Raw genomic sequence first — 21,131 nt, forward strand, 5'->3', positions numbered from 1 at the left:
TTTTTGAAAAACATCTTCCTCAGTGGCTTACTCTCAAAATGTGAGATTAGCATTTTAGTTGGAGCAAGGCTGTTGGAAACCAGAGATTAAGGCCTGCACAGTCATAGCTGTTTGCTGTGTGGCGTTACAGTTCAGAAGACATTTTTTAACAGACAATAGAATCCATATTTGTTTGTTTTCATTCTCTTTTTCACTGTTTCACATCAGGTATGACATGCATTGCTGTTGACACTGAGCGACACAGTAAAAAGTTATCTTTTTTTAATGTATAGTACATCCAGCCAAAGCACTGCCTTATGGTACTACTACAAACGCGTGGGTGTATAAATGTGCTTGAGTGCGCATACAGGCAGCGCTTGCTCCACAGTGCTTAGGAGAAAACAGCAGACTGCTGTCTGCTTGCAGTGTGCCAGCATGAATCCTCAACTCAACAACGCCCTGATCCTGATGGATGCTGTGATATTTCACTTTGAACAACAACGGGTCTGCAGACATAGGCCACCAGCAGACACTGAAATACGGCTGACTGGTTTCTTTTTTATTGCCCCCTTAAGCCACAATAACAACCACCTGCTACAACAATAAGTTACACTGTGACCAGGGGAGCAGTGAGTGTAAATGTAAGGTAGTCAGGTGAAGTACTGTGACAAAGCTTGACATGAGATGGAATAGTTCAGATGTCATAGCCAAATGTACAATGTTTACTATGACAATATGTACCAATATTAAACCATAGAGACAGTGCATAAAAAGTCATTTCCTATTTAAAAGATTAAAAAACAGCCTCATGGCAAGAAGAATCCCATCTCTTACAATGCAGGTTAAGGTAAACCCAAACATATTTCATACATATTTCAAGTTCAGTTTTGCATAAACAACCTGCCAGTTTGATGGTTTCCCTATTTGCCTGCCAGTCTGTCAGTCATTTTCTAATCCAGCAGTTTACATCTGTATCTCTATCCACATAAAGCCCCAATCCTCCCAGTTCAATCTGGGCTCAGCATTAGGCATCTCAAATAATAATTTGAAATACTTATCTGCCTTACATAAGACAGAACTCACTGCTGCCACAATTATACATTAATAACAAGCAAGATTTATATAAAAATACTTTTTTTAAAGATCAATATACCAGAAATACAGAAATTTAGAGTATTCTGAGAATGAACATAAAACAAAATCCTTTAATATTTCACCGGCTACGCTATGTGAAAAAAACAAAAACTGAGGACAAAGGTAAATCCAGATTAATCTATTTATATCTGACACACTCAAATGTACACAAAAAGGAGAGGACTTAAACAGTAAAAGACTCATAGTCTAGTTTGATGGAGTTTAGTGTCTGCGCTTACCTTGTCTAGAGGAAGACAGACAAAGGAGAGGGTAGACACTTTTAGTTCAGGTTGTGCATTTGCTCATTAATAGATAGCAGGTATGTAATAGATGCTTTTTTTAATGATGCAAATTAAGGTGATGAAGTGGAAGAAAAGAGAAATTTGGGAAAAACAAAGCAGGAAGATAAACTGGAGGAGGAAAAATATAGAAAATGTACTGAGAGAAGAAGAACAATTCTACTTTCAGAAGTTTATCTACTTGGCTGAGGCAGCAAGGTGCAAAGTGGCAAGAAAAAAAATCAACTTTATTTTCTGGAACAAGTTCACCAGCATCGTGACCTTGGTTTTAGCCATCATGGTACCTCTACAAAAAGACAATGTGATGATAACACTGGAGACTGGTCATGCCATGAACACAATGTGCAGTATGCTAACCATAGAAAAAACAAAACCAATGCATCTTTAAGGGAGTTGACTAGCAGCTCCCTTCAGGTGTCTGTAACTCTTAAACCAACAGAAGAAAAGCTAAAATGAAACCACCCTGTATATCTGTTCTTGTCTAGGTCTGAATGTCTAAGTCAGAAACAGGTTGCTAAACTTTTCATTTCATAATACAAAATTTGGGCCTCCAACTTCCATACATTTACTGAGTTTACACATCAAATACTCTTCTACGTGTAAAAAATCCATCAATCCATCCATTTTCTATACTGCTTAGTCCGATTCAGGGTTGCGGGGAAGATGGAGCCGATCCCAGCAATTAGCAGGCGAGAGGCAGGTACATCCTGGACTGGTTGCCAGTCCATGGGCCAACAGAGAGACTAACAAACACTCACACTCACTCCTAGGGAGAATTTAGAGTGACCAATGAACCTCATGTATGTCTTTGGACTGTGGCATGTGATAAAGGCATTAGGAAAAACTTTTTTGTAGTTCTAAAGGAAAGAAGAGAACTGCAAATTCCTCGTTTTTGTAATTTACTCAAGGCTACAATGAGTTGTTGCTAGCTAAATACAAGCAGTTCTGATTGCTGCATCTTCCACTTCAGCTATGTTTTTTTTTTAAATGAGACATTTAAAGTTTAAAGTACAGACTATGGTTTGTGGTCCCAGAAGCCTATTGTCTTTTTTTTTTCGCTGTTGATTTAATAAGTGGGGTGAACCTCACCAACCCTGTACTCAAAATGCAAGATGGCTGCTCCCTACATCAGTGGGGCGACTAATTTAAAAAATTATTCATCAGCATTTGCATCTGTTTGGTACTCCTTAATATATATTGCTTTTAAATCCATAATAGCGTTTAATGCATTGTTTTCAACTGGCACTGCTAGCAACGGCTAACAGTAGCTAACTTCATGAGCGACCAAAACCCCACTGATGAGATTAGGATAACCACATTTCCCAGCCACTGTTATCTGCATCAAGTGAAGTAAGAATAGTTTTGATGTTGGTGGTCAGGGATGAGGTTCTTCTGACCTCAGAATTGGAACCTTATAGCAACTCTTAAAACAAAAAAAAAAGCAAGCACCACATTTTGGTAATCAGTAATGACACTGACTTAATCTATTTTAACCTATTAAGTAGAGTTATAATAGTACAAGATGCTATAGTCAGTAGTATTCTCTTGTAATTTTACCTATAATAATACACATAAGAAACTGTATTCTGTGGTCTATTTTATGTACTTTTATACAGTGTGTTAATTGCTTATATCTGTATAATTAGATCTTTCTGGTGCCTTAGCCCAGCTAAACTTGTGACAGCATCTATATTCTCCCCACATTTAAATTTAGAAAATCCAACATTGGAAATGATACTTTCACTAGTTTTAAATTCCAGCTTTTATCCAGGAACAAATGCTGTATTAGAGGTGCTTTAGCCTGACATCAGTTCTAACAAATGGTAAATTAGAAATTAAAAAGAAAAGGTTGTAAAAGAAAAAAATGAACAGCTCCCAGCATTCATACTTGAATACCAATGCTTAAGAGATTCTTCAAAGGTATAAAATATTTCAACATTCTTGTCTCAGACACATTCCAATGAACAGTCACAACCCCCCACCCACCCACCACTCCCTGCTTCCCATCAGCAAAAGAAATGTGGGTTAATGAGGCACCACCCGGGGGCACCGTCAGCAACACCTACACTACGAGGCTCATCAGAGGGAGGGGAAGCCAGGGAGTGGGTGGGGGGCCTGCGAGACATGGAGCACAGACAACATCAAAGGTGAATGTGTGGAAGAGTGCAGTTAATTAATTAGAATGACTACAATATGTATGAGAACTACAACACAGTCTCTGTGGAGAGGAAAGGAGTTGTACAGTAGGGACACTTTACAACAGCGACTTCGAGCAAGCCTCTGCGGGAATCTGAAGACTGTTATTTTGAGCTGCAGAGGTAAAAATAAAATGACCTTATTGTTGTCGTACACTGCTGGCTGTGTGCTCAGCAGCAGCAGGAAGCCGTCTTAAAAAGCTTCAACACTGGTTGATAAAAAAAAGCATTTTCCTCAATCCTACCCAAGCAGAGTAAAGCTCCTTGATTAAAAAGCCACACAAAAAAGCTGAAATCGTTTAAATTTTTTGTCATAACAATGGAGTCAATATGAGAAAGTGAGCATTTTTTGCACATTAAGTTGCTGTTATCCAGTTATTTATCTGGCCAACAGCCAGACTGAGAAGATAATCTGACTATAGTTGTAACTGTTTTCCAAAGTTATAAGCCATGCTTTATTATAAGTCACTGCACTACGCTTTGGCATTCACTAAGCCTTAATTTATGCACAGTTCTTCCCAAATCACATTTTAATTTCTTACTAAAACCTAAAGGAGCAGAGCATAGTATACAGTGTGTTAATGGCTTTTGAAACTTTAAAACATAAAGCATAGGTTGTTTAAGCGGTCCACAGTTGTTACTATCCCCATTTATTTTTTGTGCTTGAGTTAAATGAACACTTAAATTAGTCAAATCTGTATTGAACACAGACCTGAAATCAGACTGTTTGTCTTATATCCAGAACTTTGAGTCTCATTGGAACTTTTCTCAGGGTTGTTTGGAAGTGGTGTTTTGGAATGTATATTTTGAACAAAGTCTAAAGACCTGCTAAACTAGTTAATAAATTATGTTTTTGCATATTAGTTTTGTGTGCAACAACATAAAAACCGTTTCTGTTCCCTGAAAAAGACAGATAACAACAATCAATCCTAATAAAAGACCAGCAAAGTCCCAAAAGTAACCCAAAGATTCAGGATGCGGTGCTGTTTAGTTACTACTTGCAAATGGGGCCGAGTCAAAAGGATAAGCAGATTGAATACAACTAAAATGTTTTGCTTAAAGTATGCAAATGATTTTAGATGATTTTGTGGAGACCAACCATGTGACTCTGAAGAGCTAGAAGCAACACCCAAAAAGTTTAAAATTTCTGTCTTAGTTAGTTGTTTCAACCTATTTTCAGTCATTGTGAAAACTTTCACTTGATAAAAACAACAAACATAAATAAATAAATAAAATAAAACAAATTCACAGCTATGGATCTCTCAGACAGTATTCTAGTTTTAAAGTGTGATTAGAGGAAATATTAGCTGGTAAACACCAACACACTGAAAGATATTCCAAATGATTAATTTACCCAACCAATGTTTCATTTATTCACTGAGTTTTTAGCTTTTAACACTTCAAAACAACACTCCGTTTGGAACTGAAGAGCAGCCATAAATCAACCTGAACTGTTTTGTCCTTCTTCCTCTGTGGTTCCAGGTCATCTTTGGTCTCATTCATATTTCATGTGGTAGGAGGTGGAAATGTTGGAGATGAATAATACAAGCAGATGATGACCTCAGAGCAAACACTTCACTTCTTTTGCATGAGATTTTCCATGAACGGTGCAGCACAAGTGCACATATTCAAAGAGGACAAAAGAGGGAGTCTTTTCAGCTGAGGAGAGACGGTTCAAAAGAGCCAATTCATGCAAATGATGACCGGAGCTATCATATGATATGAGACCTCATAATAAAGATAAAAATGCTCTGAAAAGACAGGCGCATTGAAGTGATACAAGCAGTGTCTGAAATCCCACTGAGAAGTATAGGTTATTAGGCTTGATGTCATTATTCTAAATGGACCATTTTTTAGATTTGCTGTACTGCTAGTTTATTTTATTGAATCTCCTGCCTGTGTCATGATCTGTGGGTTTTGGTCTAAGGTTTTGAAGTGCTGTCGTGTTTAGTTCTGTTTTCCTGTTTTATTATGTTGAGTTTTCCCCTTGTGTATTCTGTTTTTCTTTCTGCTTCTTGTTTGTTTGAACACCAGTTTTAATTTGATAATTTGCTTCACCTGTTCCTTGTTAGTTCACCTCTGTATATATATATATATATATTTATATTCGCCTCTATTTATTTTATTCTCTGTCAGTTCATTGAATGTCTATTTAGTTTAGTCCGTGTAGTCTAGTTTAGTTTTGTGTTATTAAAACTTTATCTTCTGCATCGGTCTGCCTCTTGCTTCTTGGTCAGCCTGCATACATCCGCCTGAACCTGTGACAGCCCGTTATGACAGCTGCGCCTGTACTCAGCTTTTTCTAATTATACAGCTAACTGTATAATTTCATGCAAGTGACATTCCTCTGTTGTTATATAAAGCAATGTAAAAAGAATGAATCTCTTAAATGATTACTTGTTCAACACTGCAAAAATCTGCAACTGTTTCGAAAACTCATTTTAGTAAAGTTGTTACAACACAATATCTCTTGTCATTATTAGAATGGATCGAAGTCAGCGTGTCAGTGCCTCATGTTTAATTGATGAAGCAGCAAACCATGTAATTACTCCCTGATCACAGAGAAAAACAAGCCTCGATATTAACAGCTGTAATCTCAATAACTGTGTGTGTGTGTGTGTTTGTCAACCAATCAGCAGAGTGACTTTCTGTCATGCCACAGCCAGCCTCTCCTATTGACCGATGGAACATTATGGATCCCGCTCAGCTTGGTGGCTGCAACCATAACAACGGCTACACAGAGCTAAGTGACAGGTAGACGCAGGTTTACACACCTCACAGATACCTTATCAAACAGCTGTTTATGTTTTCAACTGGCAACATCTGTGCTGCTCTGTGGTGATTATGACTCCCATGAGATAGTTTCAAGTTTTAATCCTCAAACAGGATGCTAGGTGAGCATATGATGAAGCTTTGGCTGAGTAATGTATCGCTGAGGAAGAGAAATTAAACATTCTCAACGTCACTGGCCACCTGTGCTGAAAAAAGAAGCAGAAATGAGCAACAGGAATTAATAAATGCAAACAGGATGTATGAGGAGTAATCTCTACATTTAGCTTTGCGTAGCGCAGGTGGGGGGGGTGCATTAGGGGAACAGAGACACACTGCTGGTATTTAAGTGTCACATAAAAATAATGAGTTACTGTTTTCAGGAAGAGGCCACTTGCCTGAAGCTGTGCTCTGATGTACCGTTTCAAATCAAAGTAACACCCTTCATATTCTTTGTTTTATTAAAGCTTCTTAGAGCCACAGCTTACAAAAAGTGCAATATTTGTTTGTCCTTTAACTTTTCTCACCATCTATCATTTATTTTTCATAAGAGATACAGATATATTGTACAGTAAAGTTTGAATACAAAGTGCCCGGTTCAGATTATCGTATTCCTTCAAGCCTCATAACTGTTGTTAAACTGACCTCCAGTAATAAACCTGCATATGAAACAAAACCACATAAAATGTCTTTCTGAATTATTGAAGACTTTTTAATAACTTTAAAAAATTAACATTTATCCTACAGTTTTAATAAACCCAGCCTTGTCTTTAAACTTTTCACCCAAGAACCTCATATTTCCTAACATAGTTACTCATCTCTTGAATAGATGATTTAGCCAGAAGAAGTAATACAACTGTCAGTCCAGATCAGTGTTGAGGGAAACTGGAGCCCATCCCAACGGTACAGAAAATGAATGAATGAACAACTGTTACAATGGACTTCTGCAACATTGTACCCAAAATAACTTCTCCCATCTTGGCTTGATTCATATCTGGTGTTTCAAAAATGCTTCCTTATTTAAATAAACATATTTTCTACCATGTAAGCTGATTATTTATGCACTGCTGAGTTTCTGCGACCATATTGTATTAGAACTCTGCAAACTGGCACACGGGTCAATAAAACAACCTCTGGGTGGATGCATTAATGCACGTGAATGTGATCAGTCATCATTGTCAATGTGAGGATGCTTATGATTCTCATGCAAAATTTCTATTTAAAACTAGCATCCATATTAGTCTTCTTCTCAGTCTCATATGTTGTTTTTTTCTTTTGTAAATGGAGACCAATCCAGACACATGCATAGTCGACACACTCAGTTTGCAAGGTTGCAATTATTTGGACTGCATGCAATTATTCACAAAGAGCTACTAAGAGCTAGAAACAATCGACTGGTTTCAAAACCTCGTGATCGCTTCCTTTGGGCTGGCAACTCAACCCCAACTCGGCAGGATGTCTCCCAGTACAAAAACTTGGCCTCAGATTTGGAGGTGTTGATAAATTCTCAGATCGCTTTCTTTTTATTAATTAATTTTCCCTGCATCCTACATATAATTCTAAAACTAAGACAGAGAAATATCTGGCCTCCATAAAAACCAAAAGAGCTCAAACACCTGAAAATTGTGTAACTGAATCCTTGGATGTGTTACAATGGCCCGAGGACGGCAATTGAGGTGAATAAAATATAAAGTAGACAAATAACTATCATTGACAGACTTCTTCCACAGCTATGCAATATGACAGCAGTCAGGTTCAGCAGAAGGTAGACACACGCTTGCACACACACACACACACACACACACACACCCACACACACACACACACACACACACACCTATGGACCTGCCCCCAGGGTGTTTTCCTGGATCTGATGTTGTTTTGGCAGGGGATCATAATGACATCAGCAACAACACCTACATAAACAACACATAAACAGTCGGCCCACATTCATATCCATATGCTCCTACACACTGACACACGCACACACACTCAGTGTCTGACCTCATTCCTACAATCTGTCTCCTGGGAGAAAACAGCAGAGGTAGATGAGGAGAGGAAAAAAAATCCATCAGGTGAAATGAGGGGAAACAACACTTTCAGAGATGAATCCAGCTCAGGACGTGAAAGAGAATGTAAGAGGAATATCTGATAAAAGCCCACAGAGGAGAAGGAGGAGCATTTCTGGTTACTGAAGAGGGAGATAAGCAGAGATAGATAAGAAAGATATGGGTGTCAATGCCATCCCAGGAGAAGTGTTAATACACAGAATGAGGCAGGAGAGGATTTGCTGGGCAGCAGATGGCTGCGTGAGTCACCTCATCACTGAGAATCAATGGAGACAGGAAGATCAGAGAGGGTGAAGGTGGATGTTGAAGAGAAATAGAGATTGATGAAGAAGGCAGACATGCAAAAACAGAAAAATCATTCATTCATCACATCAGAGCACTTTTGTCTCTCCTTAACAGCCTGCCAGCCAAAAAGAGATTAAGATGCTCTGCTGGGTTTTATTTACTTGCTGGGTCACAGACGACAATAAAAAAGTGAATGAAAGAGGATAATACTTTACTGGCGTTGATCATAAATCTAAACGACCTACGCTTAAAGAATTACAGATTGAAACCAATAAGCAGGGAAGAGGAAGAAGAAAAGTATTTCGGTTACATCACAGGTTTGTGTAATGATCTATATTATATGCTTAAAGTGGAACAATAACGTGGAAGGGTAATGTACCATTACAAGCGATAAGGAAAATCAAATTTGATGTTTAAATGTTTAATTTTTAGGACAAACATTCCAAGTACTGTTCTGGAAGAAAGTCATCTCTCTCCCACTTCAGGAATATCTGTCCTCTCTGTTCGGGCAGCAGCAGAGAGAAGCAGGAGCTTCGCCTGTAAGATGCTGCTGCACGTGAGCAGTGCTGTCCTTGTGGCGTGTTAAAAGGCGATGCACTGGATGAGTAAACATTCCAGACATTTTGTCACTTCTGATTTTCTCTCAGGGTGATTACTGTACATGAAAACATCACCAAAATCCCAGCATAGATGTGTTTTTTTTACGTATGTGGAAGGGTCATCTTGTTATAAAATTAGGATTTTAACATAGCAAAGCAGCATCCTTAAAAATACTCTGAGAGGTTAACCTAAGAGGTTCTTTATGTGCTGCTTTTCATTCACAATTTCAGACTCCTTTCACTGTGAAAATATGTGAATGAAAAGGGTTTTATTGGGAATTCAGCTCAGTGGCTATAAAGTTTATGTGAGCAGATGTCAACAGATCTAAAGGGCAAACACAAAGCAGATTGCAAACGCAATTCGATGACACCATTCATATGCAAAGTATTGTATTATGCCATCAAGCAACAATTAGCAACTTTTTGGCAACGTTCTATTAGAAATAATTAATATCAATTGTTTTCAAATTAAATCTGTGAATATGTAGTGGCAAAGAGTAGTACCAGTTTGCTTTTATATACTATGCTGGCATTCAGCCAAATTTTCTGTATCACAATCAGTCTCCGTCAGCCCCTTTGGCCTGCAGAATCCCATACATCAGTAAGAGTGCGCAGTCTGATTGGCTGTTCAACACAGTGAAAGAGTGTAGTACAAGGCAGGTGGGATACATGTCACACACAATCTATCCTCTTTTTTCCATCTTCATTTCTTCAAAATGAGCAGCACTCTTACAACAACATGGCCATCATGGAGTAAATCTAATCTTTTAGTTCTCTACGTTGTATTTTGGTATTTGGACTTAAAGTATGTGGCGAGAAGATTGCCCTGTAACAAGCAAATGCATACTTTTTATGATTAATTTAACCTTAGGAAGGGGAGCAAAATAAATAAATCAGTAAACAACTATTAGCCATGTGAAGATATATCAGTGCAATTACAATCCCACCAGAGAGCACAGCCCCACCTCTCTGTGCACATCCTATCCATTGTTCATGTGTTCAGTCTTCTGTTAACATGTGAGTCTGTGCTTTGCAGATTTTCCTCCATTGAATAAACCACTTTCTTTGCTTAAAAATCATCTCACATCGAGGAGGATAAGCCCAGAGTCAACTTTACTGTTTTATCCAAGATAATGATCCACAAGTGGGATGAAAAGCTACGAGGTAGGTTTCACTTATTGTGTTTGTACTAATGTTCTACAGCTATTGTGCAATGCTGAGTGGTTTGTATATTGGACCTTTAAGCCCCTAGTTTTTTTTCCTTGTATCTTTTTATTTTTGCAAGAAAACATAGACACTCATAACCTCTTTGCTCTGCTCAGTCAATTGACTAAAAGAAAACAAAGTTAAATAAATGATGTGATCTTTTTCTATAAATTGATTTTAACTGATGCTTCTGAGTTGAAAGCCTCCTTTGCAAATAATGAACCAGCTGTTATGGAATTAGAACAATTGAATTGATTATTTTCAAGCAGTCAAGAAAACATTTAGTATGGTTGTATTACTGAAAAAATAGTCTGAGTCAATAGAATAAAAATAACTTTGAATTTCAGCATGTATTCTTGTAGTCGCCTCATTTCTCTGGATCAATACTGAACCTTGACCTTGCTGAAGGGTGTTAATGTTTTCCAAAAGCCTTTCTTGTTGGCTCATTCTCGGCTTCAACAAGGACCCATCAGAGATACATCAAGGTCTTGTTATCGACCAACTGGCTCCTACAGGCATCTATAAGGATCTGTATCGGTTGAAGCCCTTCTACTTCTGTCATCGTATGACTCACGCTGAGAGGGAAAGTAAGAGGAGGGAAGGTGGAAAAAATAAAGGAGGGGGAAAGGAAAGCAGGAAAGCCCCCTGCTCTCGCTCTCTCTCTCTTCAGCAGTCAAGGCCACATTGAGAGGAGAGGAGAGGAGAGGAGAGGAGAGGAGAGGAGAGGAGAGGGTAAACTTTGAGAGATATGATGATTAGCAGCACAGAGAAAGATATTGGGGAAGGTGGGCGTTGGCTTCAGAATTGAAAAGGAGAGCCATTGACTGTCACTTTGGTTTACAGAGACTTTACAAACACAGCAATACTCAGAAGCTGTACAAACGCCGTAATGCACATAAAAAAGCCATGCTATCTTTGTCTGCAGGCTATTCTGTAGAGTCAAGTAACGTTTCACTTGTGAAGGGTCTTGTCTCTGCTGAAAAATCAGTGTCTTCTACAGCAGCAAGCCAAAACGGTGAGTGTGGAAGCTGGTGTGTAGTTCATTGGTCTCTTAAAAGATAGGATTGTCCATTGCAAAAGTGTGACTAATGATCACTCACACTGTTTCTGTTATCCTAGTGGATTTTCTATTTATAAAGTGGATTTAAAGCAAACATTTAAAATTTAGCAAAAAGAAAGCACAGACAAGACACATTTTTGGTTCCATAAAAGTGCATCCGTGTGGAAAAGATAAAGAACAGACTAACAAAATCATAACGTATACGTATAAGGACATAGGAAAGTTTATGGAAACTTTCAAGAATTTTCTTATCAACAAAGGAAAATAAAACTTCTTTGGAAATTTTTATAGAAGACTTTAATAAATATAATATATTAATGTTTGCATTTAAAATAAGAATACACTAAAACATGAATACTGATGATTTTAAACCATTAGCATTATTTCAAACAACTTTTAATGGCTTCAGTCAATTAAACTGGGCTTATCAGTAGAATCAGTGTCAGTGAGTTTCTCTTCTGTTCTCACTTTGAACCAAAATCATTAACTTTTAGTAAACCAAACTAGGTAGTTTTGCCCTCTAAACAAAACTTTGAGAACAGGGGAAGTCAAGTGCCACCAAAGTACAGTGTGTCTGTGATCAAACCTCACATCCCACACCAAGTCCCACTTTACTACAACCAATAAAATTAGCCTCCGATACCAGCTGCCTCATCTGAACAGCTCAAAATAATCATTACTATAAGAATAAGGTTTTCTGTTCATCTTTTAACCAAAAGTTTCCTCAGGACAAACTAAGGTCTGCAGAGGATCTAACCAAATTAGAATGTATCGTTTTATGATTTTATCAATGACAGATGGAAATTGCTAATTACTTACCCCAGGAAGCCTTTTGGTCCTCCGAACAGAAATGATTAGCCCTGCGTGAACCCTCTAAGCCTCAAGCCCGAGTCTCTCACTTCCCATTCCGCAGTATCAATATCTCTATGCAAACCTGCTTATGTCAACTCAATTTATTTTCCCATTTCCCGCAGGGTGAAAGAGTGCCTCTCACTCTCTCTCTCTATCCGCCATCCATCACTCCACAACTCTCTATTTTCTGCTCCTCTTCTGGTTCTCCATGTGTTCATTCCTCTTGTCTTTTATTTGTCTTGTTATCACGCTCAGTAGAAATGTTACCCAGTGTGTTGAACACATTGACTTCCTCTTCCTAGACCGGTGACTCAGTGGATTCTGTTGTGGTTTCTGGATGTGCTGACACAATTAATTGAAAAGGGGATTAAGAGAAATTAAGTAGAAAATCTATTAACAACCTACTTATGTGGAAGGGATCTGTCTAGTGAGAATTCTAGGAGGCTTTAGCTCATAGTTTTGGTTTTATAGCACATTTACTGCTTGGTTCATTGTCTGCTCTCATTTGCACCTGATAAAAATATGTGTGCATAACCCAACTAGTACTAAACAGACAAAGATAATGGTTAAATTCTTACAAAAGCATCTTACATCAAGGCACTAAGTAGACACGCCTCTTGCTTTTTCATGCATTTCTAAAAACTGATAAAATATTATTCCACCTACATCATCTCTGCACTTCTAGTTTACATACAAGACTACAGACAAGGCCAGATGATATTCGTGCTGTTTTATGATCAGCCAATAGCGCACACAAACACAGGGGGCTGGCCTGCTGCAGAGGAATACACTATCGACCAACCAGGAATTCATCAGCCACAATAATTAATCTTGCGGGAGGCGGGTACTGAATCTCTCAGTCTGTGTGAGCGAAGCCCTCCAAGTGTGGCTCGGAGAGAAATGGGGCGAGACTACATGATAATATTGGAGATATCTTTCAGTCTGACTGCACACAGGCAGACAGACCACACACACACATTTAGACACACCATTTCAGAGGGTCAGTCAGTCATGAGGAGAAGCTACTCAAATTCCCTCTACTTGCAGCTCATGAAATATTTGACTCCATCTGTTTATCATCCTCTTCCTTTAAGAAAAATTCTTTCATATTTTTAAGTTTCATCTTTAAGTCAGTAGGCTTTAAAATGCTTGATATTTATAATGAAGATGTCACTAAGGAAACAGAAGGCTGTAAAATTGACTGCTCTATCAAAAGAGTATAAAAAAGCTCTGTGATATCCATACAAAGCGTCACACTACACCTGCTGTCATCACCTGACTTCAATCTACACAAGGCAACATGAATTATTCAGCGACCCATGCTTTGTCAACTACTACAGAATTCATTTTGACTTGCTCTCCCATTCATAAAATGATAAGATCTCCTTATTAAAAAGATCCTTCTGAAGCTCAAACAAGGGGGATAATAAAGCAAAATTATGTACATGTAAAAATTATATATAGCACTGTGTATGTAAAGGAAACTACATGCAGTCCTGTCACTCACAAGGCAGAGGACATGCTTCCTTTTCATCTCTAGGTCTTTCCACCGGCAACAACTGTCTCCACTCTGCAGCTCTATTTTTCACAAATACAAAAGCTAAGGATGCAACAAACTCTTCACCACCAGAAAACGAAAGCTGACCAATACAGAGGAATATTTGCTGGTTTGGTTACTCACCTTTGTTAGGAAGCGTGTGTGTGTTTGTAGGCTGGAGTGTATTATGGGCTCCGCAGCGCAGCAGGCAGCCTCTCCTGTCTGTCTCGCTCCCACTGCGAGCTGGAGTAGAATGAATGTGAGAGTGTGTGTAAGCAGGTTTGTGTGTGTGTGAGTGCGAGCCCTCTCACTGGCTATTGTTACAGGGAAGAGAGCCAAACTGAGCATGCTCAAACATGAGCAGCCCATGCGGTCGGCATGGAGACCAGGATGAGGATGTCTTTCTCAAGTTGTGAGGTCCTTTTCAGCGCACATAAACACAGAGTGGAGTGCAGGCAGGTGCTGCTGCTGTGTCATCATCCCGCCCGCCACTCGAATGATTCCTCGTTCTTCATTTCTTTCATGGAATGAGGTGACATGCTCCTCTGTCAGCCGATGAATCGCACACAGAAGTTCACATAGTGTCCCGGATAATACAAATCCACCAAAAAATTGATTCTCAACATATCAAATGACGTTTGATCTGGTAAAATGTGACAGAAGAGAAGCACTGTAGCTGACCTGCTGCAGTTATGTGATGCATCAGTTCTCCAGGAAAGTAACACGCTGAAACTTTAATGGTCAACAGTCTAACCCAAAATCCACAGGGGACAGATCAGAGCTGCATGTTAACACCACCTAAAATGCAGAAAGACTATAGCTACACAAAATACCAACTTTACTGAGGGGAGCATCAGGCACATCCTTTTATATCCAAAAACTGAACATAAAGTATTATAGCAGCTGAATATTTGCAATCGAGGAATATGTTTGATAATTTTCCAGTTTCCTGGCCTTGGTTGTTTCCCAACCTTTACAATTTAGCTGTCAGATTTTACTTCAAAACAAGAGCAAAATGCACACTCACATGAGACACAACACAGTGTAAAAGAAGTAAGTACAAATTGACCTTGTTCTGTGAGGTCAGAAACTAAAAACAATTATGCCCACAGCTCAAGCTAAAACTACAGAAATATACGAAAGACAAAAACAACCCGTTATAGAAATCACAGAAGAAGCCAAACCAGTAACAGCTGAAAAGTTTAACACAAATGACAAGTGTAAAGCTGGAGGCGTAGATATAACTGAATCAAAGTACCAAAAGACTAACTTAAACCTAAGAGCAGAGTAGTTAATGTCCAAGATGCTACTCCTAAGATTGCTTCCAGGCCTAAGCATACACAGATAATGCTTATTTTTTTATCCATAGCAATCTCCACCTGATACAGCACATGCTGTGTATGCACTAAAACAGCAGTGTTCTTGCCAAATTAGGCCAAGGTTGCTTGGGAAACCTTTTAGTCTTTATTGAAGAGAATATAGTTAAATGAGAGATTGTCTTGCAGCTTTAAAAAACACGATGGCCTTTCTAAAAGAGAGCCCTGAAGAACTAAACTGAGTAGTGACAGAAAACCTGCAGTTCATTACAAGGTAAACAAGGCTGAAGCATTTTGTTTTATTGTACCACATGCTTGGAAAAAAATGTTAATGGTGCACGAAAACTATCAAATTCTCAATGTGTTGTTATTGATAGTTATTGGTAGTTATTGAACATTTTGCAAGTTACTGGCCTTGCTTTTGTTTGCTGTGTGTACAACAGAGTTAAATATCCAGTTTTTAGCTGTGCTTGCTAACATTTGTTGGATTGTGTAGCAGAAACATTCAATAATTTTGGAAGCACGGATTATTACTTGCTTTTTCATGGTATCTAACGTCTTTATCTATCTTCTGTTGAACTTTAAAAATCAAAAGATTATCGTTTTCTGAGCCTTACCAAGTTGGCACTTCATCTTAATCTAACCCAGTATTAGCCATAACATGCCAATTTCTCTCAGTTTTAAAAGGTCCAGACAAATAATGCTAAAATGTTTGCAGAGAAAACACTGGTCTTTGTCATTCTGGAAAGAATAAACCAGTCTGCAATATGACTGCATATTGACTATATTATGACTGCATGCTTTGATTTCACAGGTGATTCTTTTGTTATTAGGGTAGGATATAAGATAGGATCATGCATAATATCACACCATTTCAAAGACAAATAAATAAATAAATAAAAAACAGCAGCCTACAAAATGATTCCTTCAGCTGCCCTGTGTCATAAAAATAACTGGATTAGAGGATATTTATGTCGCATAAAGCTCTTGCCTTCACATAAAATCTGGGTAGTGGAAGTATCAAGTCTGCACCTCAGTAAAACAAATTTTTTTCTCATTAATATGCAAATTTAGTCACATGGCAGGATGTTCAGAATCTAATCTGCCCTTTTGGCGGAACATGTGTCATAAGAATGAACAATTTTAACAGGCAGTGATTCAAGCATCAGGCATAAATGATGTGTAATCAAGTAAAAGAAAAAAGCTACAGCAGTGATGTCACAGCATTTTCCCCTCTTGCTGCAGTGTGCTACAGTGATGCTGGAATATGCCTGTTTGCTTTTTTGCTGGGTAAATGAGGGGATGCTCGAGGGACATCCCACAACCTTGACATCCAGTGAGGATGACAGCCACGAAAAGCACCATGCAGAGCATCAGCCAGGCAGCACTTGGTGTGTTTATGCATCTATGAGCTCAAATTGAGTCTCTAAAGACAAATACAGACAAAAGAAATAAAGTCAAATGCCTCTTATTGTATTGATACACAACCTAAAAAAGCATGCCCCTCATTTTGCTTATTTGGCACAAATTCTGCCATCAACCACAAAAGCAAAAGCAGGAGACGCAGCTTGAGGAGATTTTCATCCTTTGGTGCAGCCCACTCACCATAGGGGGTGTGTTCACTATAAGCACCTGCTGTTCTACATTTCAGGGCTGTTTGACTTCAACAGAAACACACTAAAGACCCCTAAAGTGTTTCTTCGATATTTAGCAGCCCCAACACACATCAAAACAATCAATAAACTGACTTCAGAGAGGATTAATTATTGGATGGAAGTAGGTTTGTATATTTATGGTGAAGCATATTAAAAATATAGCATGCAATTACAACCCCGCTGCATCAAGAAATCCATTTTTACATGAATTAATGATCCATCTGAATCTGTAATGGCCCAATACAGTCAGTAACTGCAGGTGCAGCTCGTGTTGCAAACAGACAGGTGTTGTGAGCTGTGAAATGCATCCCAACAACATGGCAGGACCTTAAATTTAAAAACACAAGCAGGGGTTTTAATGCCATTATAGGTGTTTAAATTGTTTTTAAACCAAGAATATTCTTATATCTTGTTTTGAACAGTTAATCAATCAATACAAAGTTGTCACCTAGCCTTTTTCCAATTTTACATTTCTCATTCTTTTTGTCCAGGAAACTACATCTTTGTCGTTAAGTGTATGTTTTTAGCTGATTTCCCCTCCAACTGTTTATCCAGTCTACCTCAGATTTTGTGGGGGTAATGCTAAAGATTGGAGGAAATGCAAGTCTTTTGGATTAGCAGTTCTTATATTTAGGCTAAATCTGGTCTCTGTTAGGATTTAACAACTATGACTATGGATTGCCTCTGTAAGAGACAATTAAGAAACAAAGTGAGTAAATTGTAGCTGTAGGTTTAATGTCACCAACTAAACCCTCCAACCTAAACTGTAGTAGACAACTAAGAAAGGCAAAATGCAGATTTTCACTGCTCCAATTCGTCATTAGATGGCAACTTTAACAATCAATTTCTATTAGCATAACCCCAAAAATATTGATTGCACCTGAAGTATTTCTTTTTATTATAAGGTTTAATACAAAACAAGTCATTAGCTGATTTACTAAAAAAAAAGAGGTTAATCAATTTGGGTACAGAAGCAACTTTTCTTTTTTGCTTAAGAGCTATATGACAAGATGCTGTTTAGTTTTGTTTATACAAATATAAAACCACCATCAGTGCAACTAAAAAAACTAAAACTAAAACTAAACAAAAATCTACAATCTTCAAAGTGTCACTAAGACATTTTTTCCAAATCTAAAAATAAATAAATAAATAATTGGCTGACGTAACTTCAGTCAAACTTCATTTATGTTGTCACCATTTAACTCTTTTAAGGTCTGTTTTGGACTCCATCCACCCATTGCCTCTCTTACTCAGTCCGGTCATACCAGGGCTGTAGTCCTGCAGATTTTCAATGTGTCCCTGCTCCAACACACTTCACTCAAATTAATGAGTTATTGTGCAGAACTTCATACGCTATTGGATCCATTTAATTTTAATTAGTTGTGTTGGAGCAGAGACACGTTGAAAACATGCAGGACTGCAACCCTCATGGGACAGAATTGAGTATGCTGTACAGATTGTGTTTTTGGACTCACAACTCAAATATATAAATCTGCTGCTGCTAAATGTGACACTCTCTTTCCCACCAGCTGGTTTATAAGGTTGTCAGTCTGAGTAGGACATCTGCAGTGGGTTTATTTAAGCTTGTCCATTGTGGAAATGGGACAGAGAACAGGATTTACAATCTGTACAGTAAAAAGAAAATAGATAATAAAGGCTATTATCTGACATTCATTTAATTATGAAGAAGTTTGAGACTTTTAAAACCTGAGAGCATTTATTAGCTGACTAGTTATTCATGCTAGTGAGAGTATTTGTATTAGACTGTTAAGTAGTTGGCATCTTGGTGTAATGTGCTTTGGCTTACAGTGATAATTCAGGTTTAAAACCTGAATCCCATATCAGTAGAAGTTGATGAGCGGATGCCTTGCCTGAAGAGTGTATGATGTTCATTGTGCTTATTATAGGTGACTATCCAGGTTGGTCTGTTCCTGCTATCAGGTCCAGGTAGTACAAAAATGGAGGGTCAAGATGAGATGTACATACTGCTTAGGAACACATGTTTAGATTATTTATAAGAGCATTGCCATTGGTTTAATTATTTATCATGCACCTCTTCGCTGTGAGTGAGCCATGGACAAACTTTTCACTGAGAAAAAGAGAGAGAGACATTTATGGGTTAAAAACTGAATAAGAACTTGCCACACCATTACTTTTTTAAGGTATTCTAAATTTAGCAGTGCTTCCGTGACTCAGGGGACGAGACAAAATAGAGTGAGCCAGCTTTTTGTGTTGACTAAGTAATCCTGGAGGTCTGAAAGCATTTAGCATCCTTCTGGAAAAAGGGTTTCCCTGAACAAGCAAGCAAAGGAAGAAAGACAAACCAAATTCCAACCGTTTGCCCATATTATTGCACACATTTACAGAACAAGTTTATTAGAGTGGATATAAACACCTAATGCAGACGTCATCGCACAATGGTTGCTACTGTTAGTGCTGCTTGGGAAGGGATAATGTATTGTTGTTAATCCCATCGGCTGGATGGAAATGTTTACATTTCAGCAGCAGAGGAGTGCATTAATACAGGATGTCATAAAAACGTCTGCTGCCAATTTATCTGGAGCGTGATTGCTTGGCAACCACAACCACATTGTAGGTCACAGTGCGTTCCTTTGATGCCTGACAATCAACAGAGGGAAGGGTGACTGGGTGGAGGCCGGTGAAGGTCACAATGCACAATGGAACACAGTGACACAAATACAGAAACATTGCCACAGGCTCGACCCGTTGGACTATATTCTCACCATTAACTGGATCTTTGTGCTCTGACACTAAGTTTAACGTGAACAAAGCTGGTCCATCACAATGACTTCTATTTTCAGTTATTTTCTATACATTACCTGTGTTGGAGACATAAAAACCAGCATATTTGTGCAATTATTATTGCCAAAATAATATGAAAAGCACTAAATTATTTACAAGAAAACAAAAAAAGACTAATATGCCATGAGATTTTGTGTGGATGGAGAGTGTGAGGAGCTATATTAACTTTTATTCTCAATACATCTCAGACATCTTTTGCACTTGGTTTGATTAAGTGATTTCATGATTTGTGGATGTTAACCACCAAATGTTGGTTAACCTAACCAACATTTATATCAGATATCATTTGTTGTATGGCAGGTGATTGGTGATTCCTACTGGGCTCTGGCAACAGCAATTTTGGTCAGTTTGGTCGAGACTAAATATCTAAGAAGCTATTGTTTATTCTGGGAATTAAAACCTCCAGATGATGAACACAAATTAATTATAGGGGTTACCTCAATGACAGTATGACTGTATAATGAATTATATATATATATATATATATATATATATATATATATATATATATATATGAATTCACACAAGATTAGTTTGTCAATTTGCAAATCTTGCATTCTGTGATTTAATTTAATAAGTCATTTAATAAGTCATTTAATAAGTGAGACCGTCCACCGGGGTAAACCCCAACGCACAAGCGACAAGTCGGGGGGCAATGCCCACACCTGCTCGGCTCCTCTCACCGGGAGCAACTCCAGAATGGAAGAGGGTCCAGCCCCTCTCAAGGACAGTGGTTCCAGAGCACAAGCCATGCGTTGAGGTGAGTCCAACTAAATCTGGCTGGAACCGCTCAACCTCGCGCACCAGCTCAGGTTCCTTCCCCGCTAGAGAGGTGACATTCCACGTCCCTAGGTCTAGCTTCTGCAGCCGAGGATCAGACCGCCAGGGTCCCCGTCTCCGGCAGCTGCCCAGCTCACACTCCAACCAACCCCTATGGCCCCTCCTGCAGGTGGTGAGCCCACAGGAGGGGGGGGGCCATCTCACCTTTTCGGGCTGAGAACGACCGAGCCCCATGGGCAAAGGCCCGGCCACCAAGCACTCGACTCATTGCCCCGTCTCCAGGGCTGGCTCCAGAGGGGGGCCCCGGTGACCCACATCTGGGCAAGGGAAACCTGGGTCCATGATTTGTCGTCATCATAGGGGTGCTTTTGAGCCACGCTTCGTCTGGTTCCTACCCTAGACACCTGTTTGCCATGGGTGACCCTACCAGGGGCATAAAGCCCCCGGCAACATAGCCACTAGGATCATCGGGACACGCAAACTCCTCCACCACGGTAAGGTGGCGGCTCAGGGCTGCCACCATATATATATATAAAAGACTAAAATTAAAATAGCAAGGACTGATATTTCTTC

At 38.8% G+C, this 21,131-nt stretch overlaps 1 protein-coding gene across 3 annotated transcripts in view; it reads right to left on the reverse strand.

The window, feature by feature from the left end:
• Window positions 1-21,131, reverse strand: part of si:dkey-91i10.2 (uncharacterized protein LOC555224 homolog) — a 62,207-nt gene that overhangs the window by 24,299 nt on the left and 16,777 nt on the right. The window contains exon 1 of one of the 3 annotated variants that reach the window (XM_042001868.1): window positions 14,129-14,211. The exons of the other annotated variants lie outside the window; for them this stretch is intronic. The gene's annotated coding sequence lies outside the window, so the exon portion shown is untranslated. Of the gene's footprint in view, window positions 1-14,128; window positions 14,212-21,131 lie in introns of those variants that run through there. 3 annotated transcript variants of the gene reach the window in all.

Source organism: Melanotaenia boesemani, chromosome 12 (assembly GCF_017639745.1).
Source record: "Melanotaenia boesemani isolate fMelBoe1 chromosome 12, fMelBoe1.pri, whole genome shotgun sequence".
Lineage (NCBI taxonomy): Eukaryota > Metazoa > Chordata > Actinopteri > Atheriniformes > Melanotaeniidae > Melanotaenia > Melanotaenia boesemani.